The 25,668-nt window shown below is 38.8% G+C and overlaps 1 protein-coding gene, 1 long non-coding RNA gene and 1 other non-coding gene across 7 annotated transcripts in view; 1 reads left to right on the forward strand and 2 right to left on the reverse strand.

The window, feature by feature from the left end:
- The window catches only part of SMYD3 (SET and MYND domain containing 3), a 714,859-nt gene that overhangs the window by 664,802 nt on the left and 24,389 nt on the right, over positions 1 to 25,668 (reverse strand). The window lies entirely within an intron of this gene.
- On the forward strand, positions 2,855 to 24,369 carry LOC145505123 (uncharacterized). The gene is made up of 2 exons (XR_014052867.1): positions 2,855 to 3,570; positions 22,593 to 24,369. It is a non-coding gene; the product is annotated as an uncharacterized LOC145505123 (long non-coding RNA).
- On the reverse strand, positions 18,193 to 18,319 carry LOC145508132 (small nucleolar RNA SNORA18). The gene has a single exon (XR_014055391.1). It is a non-coding gene; the product is annotated as a small nucleolar RNA SNORA18 (small nucleolar RNA).

The following is a 25,668-nucleotide window of genomic DNA, read 5'->3' on the forward strand; positions in this document are numbered from 1 at the left end:
CCTTTCATAAATCCTGTTTCATTTCTTACTCATCTTTCCAACCTCCAATGTATTCAATTAGCATCTAATGAGCACCTACTTCATGCCAGGCACTGCTAGCACCCGGCAACAGAACGATAAGGAAGCCACGGACCCTGCACTCAAACGCATAATATAGTGAAGTACTTACGTCAAATGTGAGTCTTGATCAATTAGTGGGTTCCTAGAAATACTTCTTAAAATTCTGAAGTATGTGAAAATAAAAGTAGAAATAAGTGGTAAGGTTAAATATTGCTTTCTATAACTTTTCTTTCAACTACATGTGTGTTCACAATGGATAGCTATATAATACGTAATTCTAACTAACTCATGAAAAAGAGTTTGAAAAATACCAGTGGATCAGTATTTCTTAATAACCTCAACAAATACCAGACAGAAGTTGTGCCTCAGAGAATCCATTAGTGCTTAAATTAATAAAAAATAATTTTAATTGGTGTATCCTTAGTTTGTGTTTATTTTACATGCCTGAAAACAGTTATTTGTTCGCCTCATTAAACAGTCCTCCTTGTTTAGTTTTAATTAGCTAAGCAAATCCTTTTCTCTTTGGCTTAAACAGTACAAAGAAAAGTCCAAATCAGCATGTCAGAATTATTACAAACTCTTAATTAGCTGAGTATAAATTTAGTAAGTTTCTGCCTTACTTACAATGAATGCCGACTGGGCGAAACCCGATCATCACCAGGGTAACTACTGTGCTACAAGAGATAACAAGTTAGCCTAGAAAAAGACAACCATGAGGCAGAAGATACCGGAGTTCAAATATTATTAAAAGCCTACAATGACTCTAAATGGTCTAAGGTAATTTCTGAAAAACATTAATTGAAGAGAATGTAAGAAGAATACATCAAATGACACTTGGGTATATCCTGGCATTTTGTGTATTTTCCACATTATCTTAAATCTAAAAATCTGATTTCATTTCAAGGAAAATGATTTCAAACACATTTACTCTCTAAAGATTTCCAATTGTTATCAGCTAGCAGGAGTTATGATACCCTTGATTAGTCAACAAGAATCTTTCCGGAACACCCAGCTCATGCTGCTCTAGGAATTATGCAGAACAACATAAATAAGGTGGAATGCCATGAAATATTGATACATTAAAACTCATCATAGTCAGTCTCCCAAGACAACAGAAATAAAAGCAAAAATAAACAAATGGGGGACTTCCCTGGTGGTCCAGTAGTTAAGAACCTGCATTGCAATGCAGGGGACAGGAGTTCAATCCCTGGCTAGGGAACTAAGATTCCACGTGCCGTGGAGCAAGGCCGTGCACCACAACTTCTGAGCCTGCATACTCTAGGGCCTGTGATCCATGACAAGAGATGCTCATGAGCCACACTAGAGAGAAGCCTGCATGCCACAACAAAGACCCAGTGCAGCCAAATTTCAAAGAAAATTAAAATAAACAACTGGGACCTACTCAAACTTATAAGCTTTTGCACAGTAAAGGAAACTATGAACAAAACAAAAAGATAACCTATGGAATAACAGAAAATACTTGCAAATGATGTGACCGACAAGGGCTTAATTTCCAAAATACACAAACAGCTGATACAATTCAACAACCAAAAACAAAGAACTCAATCAAAAAAATGGGCAGAAGATTTACATAGACCACCCTCCAAAGAAAACACACAAATGGCTTATGATCCCTAATTATTAGAGAAATGCAAATCAAACCTACAATGAGCTACCACTTCACACCAGTCAGAATGGTCATCATTAAAAAGTCTACAAATAACAAATGCTGGAGAGGGTATGGAGAAAGGGAACCCTCTTACACGTTGGTGGAAATGTAAGTTGATCAGTCATCATGGAAAACAATATGGATGCTCCTCAAAAAAACTAAAAGTAGAATTGCCACATGATCCAGCAATTCCACTCCTGGGCATATACACAAACAAAACTATAATGTGAAAAGATATATGCACCCCTATGTTCACAGCACCACTAATTACAATAGCCAGGACATGGCAACAACCTAAATGTCCATTTACAGCTGAATGGATAAAGAAGATGTGGTGTGTGTGCGTGCGTGCGTGTGTGTGTAGTGCAATATTACTCAGCCCTTAAAAAGAATGAAATAATGCCATATGCAGCAACATGGATGGACCCAGGGATTATCATACTAAACGAAATGTCATAAAGAGAAATTCCACATGATATCACCTAAATGTGGAATCTAAAATATGACACAGATGAACACAGCTACAAAACAGAATCAGACACACAGATATAGAGAACAGACTTGTGGTTGCCAAAGGGGAGGAAAGGACTGGGAGTTTGGGATTATCAGAGGCAAACTATTATATATAGGACAGATAGACAACCAGGTTCTACTCTATAGCACACTGAACTATAATCAATGTCCTATGATAAACCATAATGGAAAAGAATATGAAAACATATACATATGTATAAGTGTATAAGGGGAGTATACATATGTATACCAAAGCCTTTGACTGTGCGGATCACAACAAACTCTGGAAAATTCTTCAAGAGATGGGAATACCAGAACACCTTACCTGCCTCCTGAGAAATCTGTATGCAGCTCAAGAATCAACAGTTAGAACCGGATATGGAACAACAGACTGGTTCCAAATTGGGAAAGGAGTACATCAAGGCTATATATTGTCACCCTCCTATTTAACTTCCATGCAGAGTACATTATGCAAAATGCTGAGCTGGATGAAGCACAAGCTGGACTCAAGATTTCAGAGAGAAATATCAATAACCTCAGATATGCAGATGACACCACCCTTACAGCAGGAAGTGAAGAGGAACTGAAGAGCCTCTTGATGAAAGTGAAAGAGGAGAGCGAAAAAGCTGGCTTAAAACTCAGCATTCAAAAAACAACGACCATGGTATCCGGTCCTATCACTACTTCCCCATGGCAAATAGATGGGGAAACAATGGAAACAGTGACAGACTTTATTTGGGGGAGGCTCCAAAATCACTGAAGATGGTGACTGCAGCCATGAAATTAAAAAACGCTTGCACCTTTGAAGAAAAGCTATGACCAACCTAGGCAGCATATTAAAAAGCAGAGACAGTACTTTGCCAACAAAGGTCTGTCTAGTCAAAGCTGTGGTTTTTCCAGTAGTCATGCACGGATGTGAGAGTTGGACTATAAAGAAAGCTGAGTGCCGAAGAATTGATGCTTTTGAACTGTTGCGTTAGAGAAGACTCTCGAGAGTCCCTTGGACAGCAAGGAGATCACACCAGTCAATCCTAAAGGAAATCAATCCTGAATATTCATTGGAAGGACTGATGCTGAAGCTGAAGCTCCAATACTTTAGCCACCTGATGCAAAGAGCTGACTCATTGCAAAAGACCCTGATTCTGTGAGGGATACAAGGCAGGAGGAGAAGGGGATTACAGAGGATGAGATGGTTGGATGGCCTCACTGACTCAATGGATATGAGTTTGAGCAAGCTCCGGGAGTTGCTGATGGACTGGGAAGCCTGGCATGCGGCAGTCCATGGGGTCACAAAGAGTTGGACACGACTGAGCAACTGAACTGAACTGGTAAGTGAATCACTGCTGTACAGCAGAAATTAATACAACACTATAAATCAATTATACTTCAACAAAATTTTTTAAAAATTCATCATGAAAACAGGATAATTTTAATGGCAGAAAGTGATCATGTCACAAGCATGTTTCTGTAGAAAAACAAAAACCTATCATACAAAGCATAGCAGTCTATTTCCATGTTTTCTCAAACATATGTCATTGTGTGCTCAGCTGCTCAGTCATATCCAACTCTTTTCAGCCCCATGGACTATAGCCGGCCAGGCTCCTCTGTCCATGGAATTTTCCAGGCAAGAACAGTGGAGTGGATTGCCATTCCCTACTCCAGGGGATCTTCCCAACCTGGGGCTCAAACTTGCATCTCTTGCATCTCCTGCATTGGCAGGTGGATTCTTTACCATTAGCCTTCTGGGAAGCATATTTATTCATTAATTTTGCTAAGAAAAAGTATGTAACTGAAAGTTAAGAAAAACGCATGTAAAAAAATTACAATTGAGAAAATATCCACACAAACATATATTTTTCTGACACAGTAAAAATACTATTATTTGATTTTTGCTGTGGCACATGCTTCTTAGCTCTCAGAACACTTATGTTTATGTGTTCATTATCATTTATTCTAAATTGTACATCTGCTTAATTCTAAGGACATAAAGATAAAGGTACTCATTGTTTAGAAAAGAAACAAACACATAAGCCTAACTGTAATTTAATTTGGAAAGTGTAACAGTGGGGTACCTAATGCAGTGTGAGGTGGTAGATAGAGCAAGGAAGGGTTCCATTTCATGAAAGAGGTAAATCTAAAACAGAGGGTAGACAGTAGCCAAGTTGGATAGGGTGTGTGTGGGGGGGGGTAGGCAGGTTTGCATGCGCGCGCACATGTGTATGTTTGTGTATGTGTTGTGTATAGATGTGGGAGGAAGTCTGGAATTTTGAGTATAACCCTGGAGAGAAGAATCAGCTTGCTGGATATGGAAGGGGGCAGGAGAATAGGCTTCAGGAAATCCAGTCTAGCTGAAGCAAGTTCAGAGCAGAGACAATCAGGAGATGAGCCCAGAGTTGAGAGGAGGCTCAGGACTGCAGGACTAAAGAAACACACTGAGGAGTTTAGACTTGTTCAGTTGCTAACTCGTGTCTGACTCTTTGTAACCCCATGGACTTCAGCATGCCAGGCTTCCCTGTCCTTCACTATCTCCTGGAGTTTGCTCAAATTAATGTCCATTGAGTGGGACTTGATGTTATAAGAAATCAGGATCCAAAGAAATTTCAGATAACTTATTCTGGTGGCTAACAGAGGACGGACTGGTGAATAAGAAGTTAGGAGGCAGTAAAACCAACTTTAAGAGGGTGTGTCAGGGATGACATTCAAGTGAATAACAGAGGTCTAAACTCTGACATTGGTAGTAGGTATGGAAAGAAGGAGAATTCAAGCAAAATTTAGTAATACAGACCATAAAGATAGCTGGACTTGATCAGAAAGAGAAGAAAGAAAAGGAGAAGGGTAAGAAATGGCTCAAGATGGAGGGGGTGGGCAACGCAGGCATGGAAGAATTTTAAGCCCTAAACTAAGAACAATAGCTACCTATTGGTAGGGCAGGAATGGGATGGGGGAAGGAGAGGGTGGGTCAAATTGACAGTTAACAGTGACATATATACACTACCTAATGTGTAAAGTAGATAGCTAGTTGGAAGCTGCTGTATAGCACAGGGAACTCAGCTCCGTGCTCTGTGATGACCTAGACGGGTGGGATGGGGGCGGGGGAAGAAGGCTCAAGAGGGAGGGGAGACATGTATACATCCAGCTCATTCACTTCTTTGTACAGCAGAAACCAACACAACATTGTAAAGCAGTGATACTCCAATAAACAAAAAAGAACAATAGCTAGAAGGGGAATAAAAATGGATACAAGGCGACAAATTAGGAATCTACTACAGTAGTTTATATGCGAGGTTATGGCCTGATGGCATGATGGTTTCAACTAGGGTGAAGCCAGTAGAGACACTGAGATAAACATCTATTTAAGACACATTTCCAAAATATTTAAAAGTTAAAAAAAGAAATACTTCATTGCTAAAACCAGTAGGATTCACTGGTTATCAGACTGATGTGGCAGAGAGAGAGAGAATGTCAGAGATCCCTCCCAAGGCATCACAAGGGCAAAAATGGTGGTAACAATAATTGAAATAAAGTGGAGGAAAGATGATTTAAGAAGACTTAGAACACAGTATTTTAAACATGTTCACCTCTGAGATATCTAAGAAGAAATATCAAGCAGACAGCTGAATATACAGATCTCTCAAAAGAGAGGCCTCTTTACACTAAAACTATAATTTGGAGGACTGCTAGTCTATAATTAATTGCAACAATACCCGAGATCACCAGAGGATAAGGAAGAATGTGTCCTGAAAAGATGGCCTAGGAACAGGTGCTGAAAAGATCTAAAATCTTAACTTTAGATACCAGGGGCAGGGAGGGCCTACACATGAAACTGAAGTGGAGTCTTGCATTGTAAACACAGCTTTTGAGAAATGTGCTTGTGAAAAAGAGAAGATAATACAGGAAGTAGCCTTGAGAGACCAGAGGCTAAGGTAGAGGGGTGCCATTTATTTGGGATGGAAGGCAAGGTAACACGTTTAAGTGCTTGAAAGGATGAGCCAGTAAAGAGAGAAAGATTAACAACGTAAGAGAAAAATGATATTCAATAGTAGAAATCCCCACAAGGCTAGAAAATGGGCTGTTCCACATGGGGGGGAACAGCTCCTCCTCTCCCAGATGGTTTCTGGTTAAACTCAAGTTTGTGTGGCTTTAGGGTGATGGTTGAAGAAGCAGTCTACCAGATTTTCAGTTTTTCCAGCCCATTGGTTATGGTTAACCTGGACTTAGCACTAACATATTGACCTGTGGGGCCTTTTTTTCCCCAGGGATTGGAAATGTTTATTTGTTGTAAGTAAGGTCTTACTCGGTCCAGTATGTTAAAGCAAAGAAAGAACAATGATGGCTTTGTTATATACTCTTTCATTAGCTTGATTTGAGGGATTTGAGACTGTCATTTGGTGTATCTTCCTGCTTTAGGAAACAAATTCTCCGAAAGTGAGAAGCACGAAATGCAGGGATGAATTAAATAAAATGAAAAGCTCTCAGCTAAACCTCTTATTTACGCTTTCTGGATGCTACTATCCTTCAAGATGGTAATGAGGAGAAGATGGAAAACTACCCTCAATAACAACCAAAAAATGGTAATTACATGAGGTGAATGATATGTTAACTAACCTTACTGTGGTAAACATTTTGCAATATATACACTTAATCATTACACTGTACACTTTAAACTTTCACAATATTCAACTATATATTAATACATACAGCTGGAGGAGAGGAAATGACCAAATACCAATTGATGGATTCCTGTCAAAATATGTCTCATCAAAACCAACAGAGATAGCAGGAGACAGTTTTCTACCAAATAATTTTGATCCTCTCTCCAACAATGTGACTTGCTTCAGGAAAAATGGACTAATTCACAAACCTGGTAAGTAATGTACCTGTAGGAACTCTACAGTGCCATCACTCTGAAGATGACCAAGATATGATAGCATCTACTTCTGGAATTGTGTCAGATACCCTGCTAATAACTTGCTCTGGCATAGGGATTCAGTGCTGATACTAAAATATAAATTAATGGAAGAAGTTCAAGAGTTTGGAAGAGATACTGAAAGGACATCTATCACTAAAACGTTGGGAAATTGGTATCCGTCCATTATTTAGGCCAAGAGATGCACAATGTTTGACAAACTAGAGTCTTCATACAATGTAGGATGGCTTCTCTTTATCTTGACAAGAAGCACCCAACATGCCTTTCTTTTTTTAATTTATATATGGTTAAAATCACTCTTTTGATAAGCAATTCTATAATTTTTCAAAAATGCATAGACAGAAAAGTTCTATCATTCCCCAAATTCTCTTGTGGTGCTTCTTTGTACTTAATCCCTCTCTCCATCCCCTACCCCCACCAAATGGCTTGTTGAGAGACTGTGCGACCACACATTGCCATGGTCCACAACCACAGTCACCTGCCTTTGTTCATTAAGTCGCCACACATGGCAGCCTTTCCATCCTAAACCAAGTACCCACTAGCCCATTCGGTACCTCCACAGTCCATCACTAGAGCAAAGGGAACTTGTGGAATCCCGATATGACAAGTATAAAACATGCCATGAAGAACCAGGAGTACTGTCATATTTGGCCAATCTCTTCGGCCACCCACTAGAGTGGCCTCTGCTGCTGGCCATCTGCTCTCCACTATCACCACCTCTATTATCAAACACACCTCCCAAACAGGTGAAGTCTTACCAACTACTTCTTTAATCTGGGTCTTTTTCCTCTTCCCACAATTTCCTTTGGTGGAAAAAGCCCTAAATATTGCAAATTTCGCTACCTCATAGTCTAGACATGATTGTTAGGATATCAAAATAAGCTAAAGGACAGATGCAAGCTGTTACATATAGGATAGATAAACAACAAGGTCCTACTGTATAGCATAGGGAACTATATTCAATATTCTGTGAAAAACCATAAAAGAAAAAATGTGAAAAAGAATACATATATGTGTAACTGAATCACATATTTTTTGCTGTACAGAAGAAATTAACATTGTAAATCAACTATACTTCAATAAAATGTTTAAAAATAAATTAAAATTATTTTTTTAAAAAAGAAGCTAAAGGAATTCATAAAAATGGCTGATCCAAGGAGGCAGAATATACTAGACAAACCTAAAACATTCTGTTGTGCCAGAGAAAAAAGATGTGTTCAAAAAATATGGAGGAAGATCGAAAATACAGGAACCAGATTTAAGGGACTCTTTTAGTCAAATCAGTGATAACTTCAACAACTAAGCAAAAAGAACAATAATGGATTGTAACTCACTGAATAAAATCAGCTTTTTATTTTTTTGAACCTATCATACTGATATCAACAGATAATAAGTAATTAAGAAGGGGGAGTTCTTCCTTTGAAGAGAATAAACACTTATAGAGGGAGTAAAGGAATTTAAAAATCGTTACTTTACAACCATCACAGTAAATTTTGGCTCAGGCAAGAACCAATCATAAAGAGATGCTAAACATATGGAGAAAAAAAAAAATGATGAGGATGAGATGTTTCCATGGTCTCAAAGTATCTTCCCCACAGACTGGCTTACAAGTTACAAGGGGGAAAATCATAACTACTTAACCCAGGCAGTACCTTGACCAGGTGATCAAAATTTTATCATTGAGGAGCACATGGACATCGTGTGCCTCCTGACATGAATGAGACCCTGAGAAAACAACATCATTTATGTTGCCCTCTGGCTGGGGGTGAATAATCCAAGTCTCACCATGAGGAAACACCAGACAAACCCTGTTTTAGGAACATACTATAAAACAACCACCCTGCATTATTCCAAAATATTAACATCATAAAAATATTAATGTCATAAGACTAAGAAAGGCTGAGGAATATTCCAGGTTAAAGAAAACCACCAAGCAATAACAACCACATGCAATTCTAGCCTGGATCTTGAATGGGAAGGGGAAAAACATACAAAGGACATTATTAGAACAATTGACAAAATTGGCAATATGGACTAAAGATACAAGTATTGTGTGAATGTTAAGTTTTCTTGATTTTATTGAGTGTACAGGGGTGATATAAGAGAATATTGCTGTTCTTAAGACACAATAAAGTATTAAGTAAAAGGGACATTATGTATGCAGCATACTCTCAAAAAATAGTGTGTGCCAGTGTGTGTGTGTGTGTGTGTGTGAGTGTGTGTGAGTGTGAGTATAGAGAGAGGGAAAAACAAATATGATAAACCTAATGTAGCAAAAAGTTAAAATTTGCTGAATTTGGATAACAGACATGTGAGTCTTCTGTACTATTCCTTCACTCTTCTATAATATTAAAATTATTCCAAAATAAAGCTTTTTAAGTGGTATAACCAATTTAAAAATATATTTAAAACTAAGAATGCATTCACACTTTGTCTTTCATTTCAGCCATAATTAGCAAACTAATAAAATATACCTTCCAATGGAAAAGATCTTTATATCTGTGATATAAAGCATAGATAAATATTTTATGAGAGGATTAAAGCTTCAGCTAGCATAGCAATTATGCACTGGTGCTCAGCTTATTGTTTCACTTGGATTTCATCTGGGGCTCATCAGGGATCCCCAGAGTAAGATTAAAACACTTTATCTCTTATCTATAAATAGATCATCACATTTGGATATAAAAGAAGTTCTATAAAAATGGAGGAAGACAGCTCATAAAGTCAACTAGGTTAAGAACTGCACAGGCACCAAATTTGCCTCTTAATCTCATTAGCCTTTAAAAGCTAGTTAGCAGGAAGCCCAATTCAAATATAGAAAGTGGAGAACATTCAGACCTGTCTTGGGAAATAAAAATTTAAGTTGTTACTTATGAAGTCTTATACTATGAATGATTCTATAAAAATATGTAAGCATTGAACTAAAATGCCTGATTTTAGTTTTCCAATGATTTTCATGCTCTTTAAGTAATAAAAAAACATGGGAAGAATATAAACTAAAGATTAATTACTCAGCACAAGGCGTAGGAGCCTCAGAAAAACACACACACCACACTTCTACAAACCCACTCATCTAACACTCAAACAGAAGTACCATGTGTAATTACAAGAATCAGAGGCTTTCAACCATATGAAAAAGAACTCAGAACACTGACAGGCAGCCCTTTCTGCAATTTAATGAGTGGATACTCCTCCACAATTGAAGCATGTTTTTTTTCGTCTTTAAATTTGTAATCAAAGTAATACATAGCATATGGTTAAAAAAATCAAGGCGGACCAAGGGCTCCCTTCTCCTGTTTCTAAAGGCAATTATATTTAACCATTTCATTTTAGGGATTTTCCTGCAGTTACTCTCAATTTTCTAAATAATTCACTTTTACCAATATTTCTTCATTTATCACCTCAGAGAAGGCAATGGTGCCCCACTCCAGTACTCTTGCCTGGAAAATCCCATGGATGGAGGAGCCTGGCAGGCTGCAGTCCATGGGGTCACTAAGAGTCGGACACAACTAAGCGACTTCACTTTCATGCACTGGAGAAGGAAATGGCAACCCACTCCAGTGTTCTTGCCTGGAGAATCCCAGGGACAGGGGAGCCTGGTGGGCTGCAGTCCATGGGGTCGCTAAGAGTCAGACATGACTGAGTGACTTCACTTTTCACTTTCATGCACTGGAGAAGGAAATGGCAACCCACTCCAGCGTTCTTGCCTGGAGAATCCCAGGGACAGGGGAGCCTGGTGGGCTGCCGTCTATGGGGTCGCAGAGTCAGACATGACTGAAGCGACTTAGCAGCAGCAGCTTCATGTATCACTTATAGGTATCTATGAGATACATCTGATAGGACTGATGCTTTAGTTAACTTACACTTGCCATAAACACCCTCTCTATTCCTCCCAATGTATATCACTAATTTTAGTTCGTTAGTTACTTTTTAGATACACTACCAATTTCTTTTTTGTTCTATCAAATACAAAATACTTTGATGACTCCTTCACAAAACAAGACTATCGGAACTGTACCCATTCTTCTATATCTCCTCCCAACTTCACTCAGCTCTGCTTTATTTTCATCCTACATTGTTAAGATTTAAAATTCACATTCCAGGGACTTCCTTGGCTAAGTGGCTAGACTCCATGCTTCCAATGCAGGGGCCCTGGGTTCTATCCTTGCTCAGAGAATTAGATTCTGCATAAAGGAAACTAAGACCTGGTGCAGCCAAATAAATAAATATTTTTTAAATAAAATAAAATTCACATTCCATTACATAGCCATAATTTTATGTGTCTTTCATGCATTGTCTATAGCAGTGGTTCTTAAACTGCAATGTGAATCAGAATCACCTGGAGAACTTGTTAAAACACAAGACTTGGACTTCACCTGGTGAGTTTCTGATTCTACAGATATGAGATGTGGCCTGAATCTTGGCAGTTCTAACAAGTTCCCAGGGATGCTTCTGGTCCAGGGTCTCAACTCTGAAGACCACTGGTCTAAAGGATGATTCTAAAGGTAAAAACCAATAAAGGACATTGCTCAACAAAGGGTCAAAAGGTATGTTAAGACCACATTTGTCTCACTGGATCTCACTGTGCACACTGTTCACTGAATCCATGATAGACAAGACATGAGTTAAGAAGAAGCTGGAAGAAAATGTGAGGAGCCATAGACATTGCAGACATGTTTATTCTCTCCTGAATGGCACAACAGCTATAGCGGCAACCATAACATAGCCTAACACAACACACCCACAAGGGCTTTCCAGGTGGAGCTTACATATGCTTACAGAACAAAAAGTTGCCCATGGCTAAGCGAGTACCTCATGACGTGCATGCACAGTGCTATAAGTGATCTCAGCTGTTACATAATCATTTACAAAAAGTGGGGCAAGAGAACCTGACCATGCCATGTTGGCTAATTTGCTCGTTCCCTACACATTTCATTCTCTATGCTTATAAGGTCATGACCCTTTTGCTACTAGAAAAAGAATGCTCCTAATGTCACAATACAATATCCTTTCTGGCTACTACCAGTTGCTCCAAACCATACCAAGTTTTAATTTGATTCCTATTTAGATCACAATTTATTGCACTATTTCCCCCTTTGGACTTTGTTTTCCTTTGTTTTTTGTGCACTTTTTACTCACCCTATCTGTAGCTTAGATTAGAAAACAAATGGCCTTCTCTTCTAATTTGAACCAAATGCATATTATAAGCAGTCATCCTGACATTTCACTGCCCTGCAGGTAGTCTCCTGGAGCTGAGGATAGAGGTGGGAACTGGAGACACACACTTGAGAATCATCAATTTACAGGCAATGTTTTAAGAGACAGTTAGTCAATCCTAAAGGAAATCAACCCTGAATATTCATTGGAAGGACTGATGCTGAAGCTGAAGCTCCAATATTTTGACCACCTGATGCAAAGAGCTGACTCACTGGAAAAGACCCTGATGCTGGGAAAGATTTAGGGCAGGAGGAAAAGAGGGCAACATTGGATGAGATGGTTGGATAGCATCACCGACTCAACAGACATGAGTTTGAGCAAACTCTAGGATAGTGAAGGACAGAGAAGCCAGGCAAACTGCAGTCCATGGGGTTGCAAAGAGTGGGACACAACTTAGCATATGAACAACAAATCTGTCTCAGGCTTATAAACTTGGGTATAAACCTGGTAATAGATCTGCCTGAGGCTTCCCCAATGGTTCAGCAGCAAAGAATCCGCCTGCAACGCAGGAGACACAGGAATCGTGGGTTCAGGTTCAATCCTTGGGTTGAGAAGATCCCCTGGAGGATGGCATGGCAACCCACCTCAGTGTTCGTGCCTGGGAAATCCCATGGACAGAGGACCTTGCAGGCTACAATCCATGTGGTTGCAAAGAGTCGGACATGACTGAGCGTGCATACACAAATACACACACACACACACATAAACTTGGTAATAGATTATCTCAGGTTCACCTTTGGTATCACAAAATGACAAAGAACACTTGTAGACTGAACATAAAAATTTATTTATTATTGACTCCCACCTGTTCTTAACCCAAAAGGAGAAGAAAGTGAGATTCCTGGTCAGAAGGAAGGCCCCACAATCTCACTAAGCAGTAAAGCCTATACAGAAGGGAGGAAAGCAGGCCACCGTCTCAGCAACCTGTCAGTCACCTATGACACTGACTCCTTGAGCCTCTTCTAGTCAGATGAGAAACAGCTCTTCTACACAGTGAGGAGGTCTTAGCAGGTGAGCAAATTCCCAGGTGCTCCAAAAAAATCCTCAGAATTTCCAGCTGCCAACAAGTGTGCCCATAAGCTTCTGTCTCTATTCCCCACACCAACATACACACTCATCTAAAGTTCAAACTAACACTTGGAAAATCAAAAGCAAACTGCTCACAATTTTAGAATCACAGATTTTAATTTGGCCAGTCACTTGGTGGTCATCTTAATGGAGTCTCATGATAGAATATCTAAAAATCAAGGGAAATGAAGGCCTAGAGGGACTGCCTCTACTACAGAAGATATTTCTGAAACTGAGCAAAGTTCCCTAAGAAAAATGTTCATAAAGACAAGGAGACCTAGATTGTACCTGAGGAACTCCATTTTTCAAGGGCAGGCAGAAGAGGCAGAATCAACAAAAGAGACTAAGAAGTAGATAATGAGATAATATGGAAATCAAGAAAGTGTGGTATTACATGCAAGTCAAAGAGACTTGGGTATTTTAAGAATAAGGGAGACATTAGCCATCAGGGAAGTGCAAATTAAAACCACAAGGAAATACACTTCTAACCCACTGTGATGGCTACAACCAAAACACAGACTACATATGCTGGCAAGGATGTGGAGAAATGAGAACCTTCACATATATTGGTAAGAATGTAAAATGGCACAGCCACACTGGGAAACAATTCTTCAAATGATTAAACATACATGATTCAGAAATTAAACACATATGAAAAAAAAACCATATATGATTCAGTCCTACACATATTCCCAAGAAAAATGAAAATGTCCACACAAAAATTTACATTGTGAATGTTCACAGCGACATTATTTACATATTATAGCCAACAGGTTGGAACAATGTCCATCAATAGATAAACGGATAATCAAAATGAAATATATATGTACAATAGAATATTATTCAGCCATAAAAAGGAATAAAGTTGAGATATGCAACCACATGGATGAACCCCGAAAACATTATGCTAAATGAAAGAAGCCAGTCATAAAAGGCTACATAGTATATGATTCCACTTATATGATATATCTAGGAGAGGCAAATTCATAGAAACAGGTTTAGATTCGAGGTTACCAGGGGCTGGGGAAGAGAGAGAGAAGAGTCACTAGTTAGTGATTACAGAGCTTCAGTCCAGTATAATTAAAGCAGTATTGGAAATAGATAAATTATGGTATTTTAAATACATTTCAATTTTTTAAAAAAGGATAGAACAGGGGACTTCTCTGGTGGCACAGTGGATAGGAGTGCCAATGCAGGGGAAACAGGTTCGATCCCTGGTCTGGGAGGATTCCACATGCCACATGGCAACTGAGTTCACACACTGCAACTACTGAAGCCCCTGCACCTAGAGCCTGTGCTCCACAACAAGAGAAGCCACCGTAATAGGAAACCAGCACACCACAATTAGAGAGTAGCCCCACTCCCCACAACTAAAGAAAGCCCCCACACAGCAATGAAGACCCAATGCAATCAAAATAAATAAATTACATAAAAAAGAAAAGAACAAAGAAGTCATGGGTAATTGCTCCTATATGGGGCAATCCTCCTGCCCATAACAACTATAAACTCTGGGCAAAATATTAAAAAATCAACTACCAAAGGCACTGGAGAGCTACCAAAAGCAGAGAGAAAATCACAGGAGAAGACAAAAGTGTGGGGAGATAGGGAGTGGGGGGTTATACTTGGAAGAAGGAATTAGTCCTGGGTGAATTTCCACGTTGGTTTGTTGGTTTGAATGACTTTTATTCTGAAGGCAGGTCCCAGTTTGTGCTATGCGGGACAGCTAAAATTAAGATAAAAATTCACAGACTTAACTTACTGGCTTGAAAAACCAGAGCTTGGGGCATCTAAAACAGCTAGCAAATGAAGGGAAGAAACGAAAAAAGAGAGATTCAAAGGGAAGAGCACACGTCCCCCAATTTCTAAGTATGAACTCTACCAAAATTTTTGGCTGACACTCAAAAATTACACACGGATAGGGCAAGATGTGGGCTTCTCAGGTGGCACTAGTGGTAAAGAACCCACCTGCCAATGCAGGAGACGCAAGAGACACAGGCTCAATCCCTGGGTCAGGAAGATATCCTGGAAAAGGAAATAGCAACTCACTCCAGTATTCTTGCCTGGGAAATTCCACGGACAGAAGAGCCTCATGGGCTACAGTTCATGGGGTGGCAAAGAGCTGGACATCACTGAGCAACCGAGCATGCATGCAGAGCAAGATGCAAGCAGCCAAAATAAAGCCAACAGAAATGAACAGAGATTTCAGGGGCTGCCCACTGCAGAGTAGAGAGTCTAGAGTTTAAGTCTAGCTATTGTAACTAGGATCAAAGCCATAAAGGTTTCAGAATCCTAAACACAGTGATGGTATGTGAAGCCTTAGGAGATGACACTGCCCAGGGCCCTTATTTATATAATAAGTTTGAAAGGGCTTCATGTTATAATCTATAATCAGATGATAATGGCCTGCTAGGAAGAGAAAGGTATTAAAAGGGACTCGAAGCCAGTTCCACACTACCATAGGAAGTTAGTCAAGTCTGCTCAGGAAAAAAGGAGTGCTGGCATGCATGACATGTATCTGCCATTTCTGACCTAAGAGATCAAAATCATGATTTCTGTACACCCAATAAAGCTAATACAGAGGCCTGTATACCAGGGACTCACTCTTCTTTGATGACATAACCACCTCTATGTGTCTTAATGCTCCCTGCTTCTGCTCTAAGATAAATACCCAAGTCTGGGCCAGAACAAAAAGAACTGTTTTAGGTTTACCTCTCCAAAACCCAGATGTAGTTCTTATAGTTTTGTCAGACTATCCCTTCTCTTAAAACACATACACACACACAGTGTATATGTGTACAGTTAAGTAGATATAGCTACATAGAAATAAACAAGCTTGTGTTTGTGTGTGTATGTGTGCATGTGTGTTTGTCTGACAATGTTGGCTGCTGTGCAAATAAAGAGAAATGTTCAAATTCAAGTTACACACTGAAGGAACAGTTGACAATACTCGTTGTTTAACTGAATGGAGAAAATGAACAGTTCTATTTAAAGATTCCCCATGTTTTCTTACAGCTTGATTATTACTGAAGAGACAAATAAGAGTTTCTTGTCAGTCTGGTCTCCTCTTATTAATCTTTTCCATTCCCTTATTTAGCATGTATCTTAATGCTTTAGTTAATCCTTTTACACTGCTTAGGTTCTGGTAATAAGGAAAACCAGTAAACTAAGTCTAACTTGCTTTATATCTTGCAGACTACTTTAGTAGTCTGGGTCTAGAATATATTCAGAGTAAATGTGATTTATTATGGTACTATTTATTTTATTATACATATTTTTTTAAACTAAAGAAAGTATCTTGGCTCCTTATTACTTTTGTTGATGGGTATTCTGTGCATCTCAGGGAAGAAAAATCTTTTATGACTAGCTCTATAAATCACTACTCCAGGCTTATTTCAGAACCATTTTTCTAAAAACATTGTTTTACAACTTCATTTGCTTTTGGCTCAGGCCATTACTTTCTAATAGGTCTTGTAAGGTTCAAGAAACATTTTTCTGTACTAAAATAGCAGACAGACACTATGGACTGAAAGTCCAAGACCCATTTATGACTTGCGTGACTCGTGAGTTTGGGAAGCTGGACACAAATGGCTCAGTCCCTTCAGAATTCTTCCCTGGGGTAACTCATCCACGTCATAAACTGCAGAGAGGCAGGTTCTGCCCCTCAGGGGAAAACCTGGGGTCATTCAGTGATGCCAATAGACTAAGTTGGCCTCTGTTGCCTAATCCTGTGGAGGCCAACTGTTGCCATACACCAAAGTCATTTTTTCCAAATGGTCTATCACTAATAAGGCTGAGGTTTTGATATTCAAAACAAAACAAAAAAAATCTGTAGGACCATCAAACTCAGTATACCATAGGCCTACCAAAAGTTCCCAAGATTTATTTGTAACTTAATCCTGAAAAAAAAAAAGTGAAAGTGTCCAAGTGTCAGTTGCTCAATTGTGTCCGACTCTTTGCAACCTCATGGACTGTAACCCATCAGGGTCCTCTGTCCATGGAATTCTCCAGGCAAGAATACTGAAGTGGGTTGCCATGCCCTCCTCCAGGGGATCTTTCCAACCCAGGGATCGAATCCAGGTATCCTACATTTCAGGCAGATTCTTTACCATTTGAACCACCAGGGAAGCCCAACCTAATCCTATATATGCTTAATCACATTTAACACCTAAATAAAGTGAAATAAAACACAAAATATTCTAATTCTACGTTAGGGCACTTTCAGCTTTTTTTTTTTTTTCTGCACAAAGTATAAAGGGTTTTTTAATTATGTATAACACAGGCCAAATTTTTATTTAAGCCAATAGATTTTTAAGGAATTGCACATGTTCTGATTCTTTCTACTGCTTCACCTTAGTTCCTCCAAAGTCATAATCAAGGTAAGACAGCCTTTTCAAAAGGAAGTTTTGCTCAATCCACAGCTGTCACGTCAATCAGCACAAAATTCTTTCATCTCTTTGATCTCCAATGGAATACAGACACATTTCAAAATTTCCCACCTAAGGAAAAAGATTGTAATCTTTGGGATCCAATTTCCTGAAGCAATTTACTTTAGGACCATGGTTCGGGTCAGGAGATAGATCTGCTAGTTCTGAATTTGACACTCTCTGAAAATATATTAAATTTAAATCATATTCACTCCTAAGCTATCGCACCTTAGACCAGTACAGATAGTTGGGATATGCCACTATCTAAGATTTTAAAAGTTTGACTGTTACGTTTTTCATGGTTTACTTGGCAGCTCTGTCTTGTAATTCTTTCCCACTGACCTAACAGTTCTGTGAGTAAAGGAAACCACACAGTTACTCTATGAAGCATTTCCAACAATGTAGGTTTACAGATAAAGCCCCATCAGGACAGACCTCAAAGGGGCACTTTCAGCTTTTACTTAAACTTTGCAGTCTGTAGTTTTCCCCCACAGACAAGACAGACATACATTTTACACAGTTCTTTTAGCAATTTGGGAGTAATGAGGCTTGACTAGTCTTTTTAAAAACTAATATTAAACACTTATTAACAGCAAAACTTCATTCTACATATAGGATTATAAAATGTAGGCACGAAGTTTTTTCTTCTCTAAGATGCATAGAGGATTCCAACATCTAAAGCAGAAGACAACAACTCTTGGAGGTTAATGGAGGAAAGAAGGTAGACAGGAAGAAGTGGGGAGAGGAAGTCTGCAGGTCATTCTCCCCCTTCCTTTCTTCCACCCTCTTTCTAAGAAGGTACACTTTTATGAAGCAATTCAGGCAGAAAGAAAACAGCCCTATGATAACCTTAAGGTGTTGCCTGTGGTACTTTTGGCAAAGATGGTCAAATCCTCAACTACAACCTTCTGGTGGTTTATGGGATGCTTAAAGTTCTTACCGTGAAATTGTACTTAAATTGACTTTATTCATGCTCAAAAGTTATAAGTTATCTACTTTTCACTTTGTTATTCCATGACAAGTAACACTGATACAGAAAGATAATACTAGTATATGATCCTGAAGCTATTTTTAATACCCTTACCAATAAATTAGTAATGGGGTTCATGGTAACAAACATTGGCATTTTACTCTGTAATTACTCATGAGCTGTACATAGTGTACCCTACACCTTAAAAATACCTTGCTAATTCTAATGAAGCACTTCCTGTGAACTCCATTCCTCTAAGCGCTGCACATATACCATTATTATCTGTTCTACAAATAAGGAAACTGAAACTCAGGAGGTTAAATAACTTGCCCAATGTCACAACATTAGAAAGTGTCAGATTCATGTCCATAGCTCATGTTCAACTGGTGCTTCTCAGACTCTGAGACACACACAAATCACCTGAATATTTTGATTAAGCTGGCTAAAGGCTGGGTCTGACATTTTACATTTCCAAAAAGCTCCAATGCTGCTGGTCCACAGACCACACTTTTAGTAATAAATTCTAGATCATTTCACTCTGCTGCCCAACTCTATACTAGAAGAGGTTGATATTTAACTTAGGATCCAGTGACCTAAGCAAAAAGGCATTTATATCCTAACTTTAAGTACTGAATCAAGGTGCTGTTTTCAGTCTATGTGAAGAGTTTCAATTTACAATGAAGTTCTAGACCCAACTAAAATACACTTGATTTGTGCAATGTTTTTTTTCTATCCTTAGGACAAAAGCCTATTTCTCCTATTCCCATGCAGATATACAGAAGAAAAACAACTTTTTTTTTGATTAAGGGGAGTGGGGAGGTAGACAAGCTTTTACAACTTGGCATTTGACTGAACATTACACATAAAAGCAGACACATCATTAAGACACAAAGCTCTTGACTACTCAATTCTCAAATATGCCACAAAAAGCTTCAAAGACAGCTTGTCTCTGGATTTCTCCTGCTCAGCAACTTTTTAAAGGCGGGATTACAAAAAGATATTGTTCCAACTAGTCATGCTTGTCTACTAAAAACAACATGCTTCAAGTCCTTACACTTAAAGACACCTCTGACATGAATTGAAGTAGAGTTACTTGTTTGAATCTGCTGCTACTGCTGCTAAGTCGCTTCAGTCGTGTCCGACTCTGTGCGACCCCATAGACGGCAGCCCAGCAGGCTCCGCCGTCCCTGGGATTCTCCAGGCAAGAACACTGGAGTGGGTTGCCATTTCCTTCTCCTGTTTGTTTGAATCTAGACCAACATTAAAATATGGTTAATTCCTAATATACTTAAACCTCATTTCTCTTTCTCAAAATCAAGCCATTTCTAAAAATTATCTTGTCTCTGTTGAGGACTACTCAGAGTTTTCTGTGTTCATGCATTCTATTTTTCCTCTTTATGTAATATTTGAATAAATATAATCAAGGAACTTATTAGATTCTGAAATTAAAATCTGGTCTTATGAACCAAATTACCTGTAAAACTTTCTCCAACAGGTACCTTTTTTAAAAAAGAGTACTAAAAAAAAAAAAGTGCTGCATTCTAAAATCATCTTTCAACATAAATATATTCTAATGTTCTTTTTGAAACATAGAGAAACTACTTGAAAAAATAGGTAGAAGGGACTATTTTTTATGGCTTTCCTACCAGCAAATAGGTACAAGTTTGGCAATTAGGCAGATCTGGGTTTATATCCACTCTTAGTGACCTGTGTGACCTAAGGGCAGGTTTATCTAAACTTGTTATGCCATAATTCTTGGTTTTTCATATAGTAAGCCCTCACATAATTATTATTGCAACAGATATTATAGAACCCTTTATACTATAAAAGAGAAAGTTAAACTTCATGGAATTTATGCAACTTGTCGAAGGTCACATAAAAACTGAAAAAAATGAATAAGTTCAGCTCTATCTGACTCCAAAGCCCATGATATCTCCTCTGACCCAGGCATTGCATTTCTAATGTAGAGTTATTGATTGCTTGACAGAGATAACAAGTATTTCTCACACACCAAGTGGATCTTTAATTTTACAAAGCCTATACCTATACTATATCACAAATGCCACCTACATCTACAGTATTGGTAGGAAGACAACCAATTATCAAGTATCAACTAACTGGATGGGAAAAACATAAAGGTGGATCTCAAGTAAACACACATACATATGTAGCTGAGGACAAGGATGATTGAGAAAATTAGCTATTAGGCCCTCCCAAGTTTTTATTCTAAAAAACATCTGTTGAAGACCCACTATGAGAGCATAGTGCTAGAGTAATATTTTACCAAACATTATAAGAGGGATTAAGACTAAAGATAAAGACAATTTAAAACAAGAAAAATAAACCAACTTAAACCACAATAAGAATGTCTAATAGCTGATGTTTTAAATGATAGGAGATTTAATTTAATTGCATCTCAGGATATTCACCCTAAGGGCTTTTCTGGTGGCTCAGTGGTAAAAGAGCCGTCCGCCAATGTAGGAGACTCAGGTTTGATCCCTAGGTTGGAGAAAAAAACAGCAACCCACTCCAGTATCCTTGCCTGGGAAATCCCATGGTCAGAGGAGCCTGGTGGGGTACACTCCATGGGTTCACAAAAAAGTCAGGCACGACTTAGCAACTAAGCAACAACAACACACTCACCTAGATACGAAGGCTCATCTGTATAAAAGTGATAGTGGGTGAGAAAGTGCTCAGTGGTAGTCACCTATCCTCTATCTTAGAGGCAATACAAGGTCATGGTTCACAGCATGGACCTGAGGTCACAAGGACCTGAGTTTAAGATCTAGCTCCATCATTAACAGCTGTGTGACTTTAGTCAGGTCACCTCTTTAAGCCTTAGTGACCTTCAACTGTCAAATGCGAATAAAAACCACACTTACTCTATACAGTTATTCATTTAACACACTTTCACTGAAGGTATACCTCACCATCTAGCATTGCACTGGGCACTGTGGATAAGGTGTGAAAATACGTGCAATGTGCTCGGCATGTGTCAAGAACCACCCAGGGATTCTCGTCAGTTTTGTCCCCTGCTGTTGCTCAGTACTTAGAACAATGAGTGACAAGTAGCAGGCTTTAAATAAATATCTTGCTAAATACTGAATAAACTGGTTCGTGCCAGGTGGATCAGAAACTATTCCCTCTGCCATAACCTTTGTTGGATTCAGTCTTCTTGAAAATATACATATGTAAGCGTTGCCAGAAGTTCAAGTCTCCTCATTTGTTTTTAATAAGATTTAGAAGTCTAGCTCCTAAGACTCCATGTGAGATTTTCTGTCACATACTTAGAGTGTTTTTAATTGAACATTTTGCACAATAAAATATTAAAACATACAAAGAAGTAAAGTATGAGGCACCTTCATGTATTCATCAACCAGCTTCAACAATAAGCAACACATTTTTCATTGTATTAAAATGTGTTTGCCAAATCGTAGCAAGGTAAGACTTATAAATTACCTATTTGGATATAACTATTAGTTCCTAGTCTAAGAGAAAGCAGGCGTCTAAGAGGAAGCATTTATGCTCTCTCATACAACTTTGGCTGTCATATCAGCTCTCTTATAAGACGGCACTGCACAGCCAAAATAAACTTTACTTGCAATGAACATTCACAGAAAATATAGCAATCAATCCTCTCCTAAGCCCTTCCATTCTGCTATTTTGGGTCTTTCTGATAAATTAAAAGCAAATTTCAATGCAATCCAAGTAACGTTTTTCATTGTTTTGTTTTGTTTTTTAAAGGATCTCTTTAAATTTCAATTTTAAAAAGAACCAACAGGGAAGCCTTGCTATACACAAAGATTATGAATGTAATAAATCATCTCTATGATTTCCCTGGTGGTCTAGTGGTGAAGAGTCTGCTTGCCAATGCAGAAGACACAGGTTTGATCCCTGGCCCAAGAGGATCCCACGTGCCATGGGGCAACTAAACCGGTGATCCACAACTACTGAGCCCGTGCGCCCTAGAGCCCAGGAACTCCAACTACTGAGCCCACATGCTGCAACTACTGAAGTCCGGGCACCTATAGCTTGTGCTTCACAACAAGACAAGCCACTGCAATGAGAAGCCTGAGCACCACTGGAGAGTAGCCCCCGCTCACCGTAACTAGAGAAAGCCTGCACACAGCAACAAAGACCCAGCACAGCCATAAATAAATAAATAAATACTTTTTTAAAAAAAATAAGAAATAAGTCTGCTCCAAAGACCTTCAGATCAGTATGTCATCTTTTCTCTGAGGAGCTCGAAACACTTCCATAACATCTCTCATTAAAGTGATTCTCAGTTTGCCATGAGAATCCAGGCTTCCCTGGTGGCTCAGAGGGTAAAGAGTCTGCCTGCAATGCAGGAGACCCAGGTTCGATCCCTGAGTCGGAAGACCCCCTGAAGAAGGAAATGGCAATCCGCTCCAGTATTCTTGCCTGGAGAATTGCATGGACAGAGGAGCCTGGCAGGCTACAGTCCATGGGGTGACAAAGAGTCGGACACGACTGTGCAACTAACTCTTTTCAGTTTGCCATGAAAGGTGACATGACACTCTGGGTCAGGCCAGGACAAACAACCTCTATACTGATGGTCTCACTTGAGGCTATTATGTGTGAAGTCATGGCAGTCCTCCTCACCGACCCAATCTTCAAAGTTACAGGCACATACTAGGCACTTTTTATCACTTTACAAATTAATTAGTCATGTATCTAGTTCCATCAAACACAAAAGCACCCATGTGATACAAGCTCCACCAGATTTTTTTTTTTTAACAGCTACAATGGCTGCTGGAAACCAACTCATTCCCTTTCCTGGCCTAGATCATGGCCAAGTATAAGCAGGAACAACCAAGATAGGCTCTCCACAACCCTCAGTCAGAGGCACACATACCCATCCTCTCACACGTCCCAGGATAAACAGCTACTCAATCTCAGTACAGGACCTTTTTCTAAAGATGTGGCCAGTCCCTGAACTAACAGACATAGAACTTCAGCTGGTAAAATTAAGGTAACAAGCTTCGTGTCCTTTATAAACACAATAACCTAGGAGACAATGAGAAACAAGTATTACTCCAATTTCAAGTGCAAGAAAATCAAAGCTATATATTTCTCACTAGCAGAAATGTCCAATATGATCCTGGAAAATTGCCAGCCAAGAACAGAGAGAAGAAAACATTACACCACAAGCAAAGGAGGATCAGGGAACCTCTAAGATTTCCAAGAGTCTATGGTTGTAAGTAGATTTCCCAAAGAGATATAACCAGTTACCCCAAATTTCAGGTTTCTTCTGACTTAGACCATATGTTCTTACACAACCAGATTGATCTCACTGGCCCTCTCTTGAACCTAAACAAAACCCAGTTGTACATTTAGAGAGGATTTACTGCTCACAGCAACAAAACTGATTTTCTACTGCACCCACATGACTTCTTTTCTAATGTTCCTTTTTAAGTTAAGGCAATGAAAGGAGTTCTCCCTTGATGATATGTACACCTCAGTTGATGCGCTTCAACATTAAACTAAGAATTAAGCTGTTGATAAGTCCTTGAAATCTGGTATTCTCATAAAACATTCACATTAATTCAAGCAAAACATTAAAGAGCATTATATAGTGAGTCATACTAAACTGCCGATGAAAAGAACCATTAAGACACCCAGAGCATCAGTTTATCACAAGTTATCATTCACAGCATGAAAATATGTTTTAAGACTAACATCAAAATACTCACTGAGCCCCCAAAGGTACCCTATTCTTCCCTTAAATACACAATATTTACCAAAGCATTGTTGTATGCAAACACAAAGATTGCTTTCCCTAAAAACAAAACTATAGAACTTCTTTGTTCTTTAGAAGAACAGCCACTAAGTTATCTCTATTGCTGACCTAAAGGCTTAAGGGACCATTTATGGGAAAGAAGGTTGTGCAATTATGTAATTATGTTCCCTCATACAGCTGTGACTCTCACATCAGCTTTCTTACAAGAGCATGGAGCAAATAAGACAGCACAACAGAGAAAAAATATATATATTTATAAATAACAGCAATGAGCATTCACAGAAAACGTAATAATCTGTATCTCTCTCTTCCCTTCTCTTTCTCTCTCTCCCCCTTTCATCTATTCTGCTATTTGGGGTCTTTGTGATAAAAACAAAGTCTCAATGCAGTCCAAATTGTTTGTGGTTAATTACAAATAATATTTCGTATATTAATAAATGGACCATTGCTTTTTCACTATTTTAACAGATGCTAGTCACAAAAAAGTTTTTAAGATAATAAAGGACAAAAAATACATAACTTTCAACCTAAATCTCTAAACTACTGGGCTAGCTACACATTACAAGAAAGGGTTTTATATATTCAATCTTGTCTGTACAATTTAATCTCTAAGAGAGATTATTTTATTGTCAATTACATCACAGAATGTATAATTACTGTTGACATCTGACAAGTTTCAAACAGGAAAGAAAAGCTTAATAATAAAGTTCATGGGCTCTGACCTCAGGTTTAATAGCATTAGCTGGATGCCTAGGGCAAGTTAAAACTTATCTAAATTTTAGTTCCCTTATCTATAAAATGGGAATAATAAGAATATCTACCTCATGGGCCTCATGCACTTCCCTGGTGGCTCAGACAGTAAAGAATCTGCCTACAATGCAGGAGATGGTGAGCTGAATTCCCTGGGTCGGGAAGATCCCAGGGAGAAGGGAATGGCTACCCACTCCAGTATTCTTGCCTGGAGAATTGCATGGACAGAGGAGCCTGGTGGGCTATAGTTCATGGGATCGCAAAGAGTCAGACACGACTGAGCAACTAACCCTTTCACAGAGACCTCAG

The sequence above is a fragment of the Giraffa tippelskirchi genome, chromosome 5 (assembly GCF_054371585.1).
Source record: "Giraffa tippelskirchi isolate mGirTip1 chromosome 5, T2T-mGirTip1v1.2.pri, whole genome shotgun sequence".
Classification (NCBI taxonomy): Eukaryota; Metazoa; Chordata; class Mammalia; order Artiodactyla; family Giraffidae; genus Giraffa; species Giraffa tippelskirchi.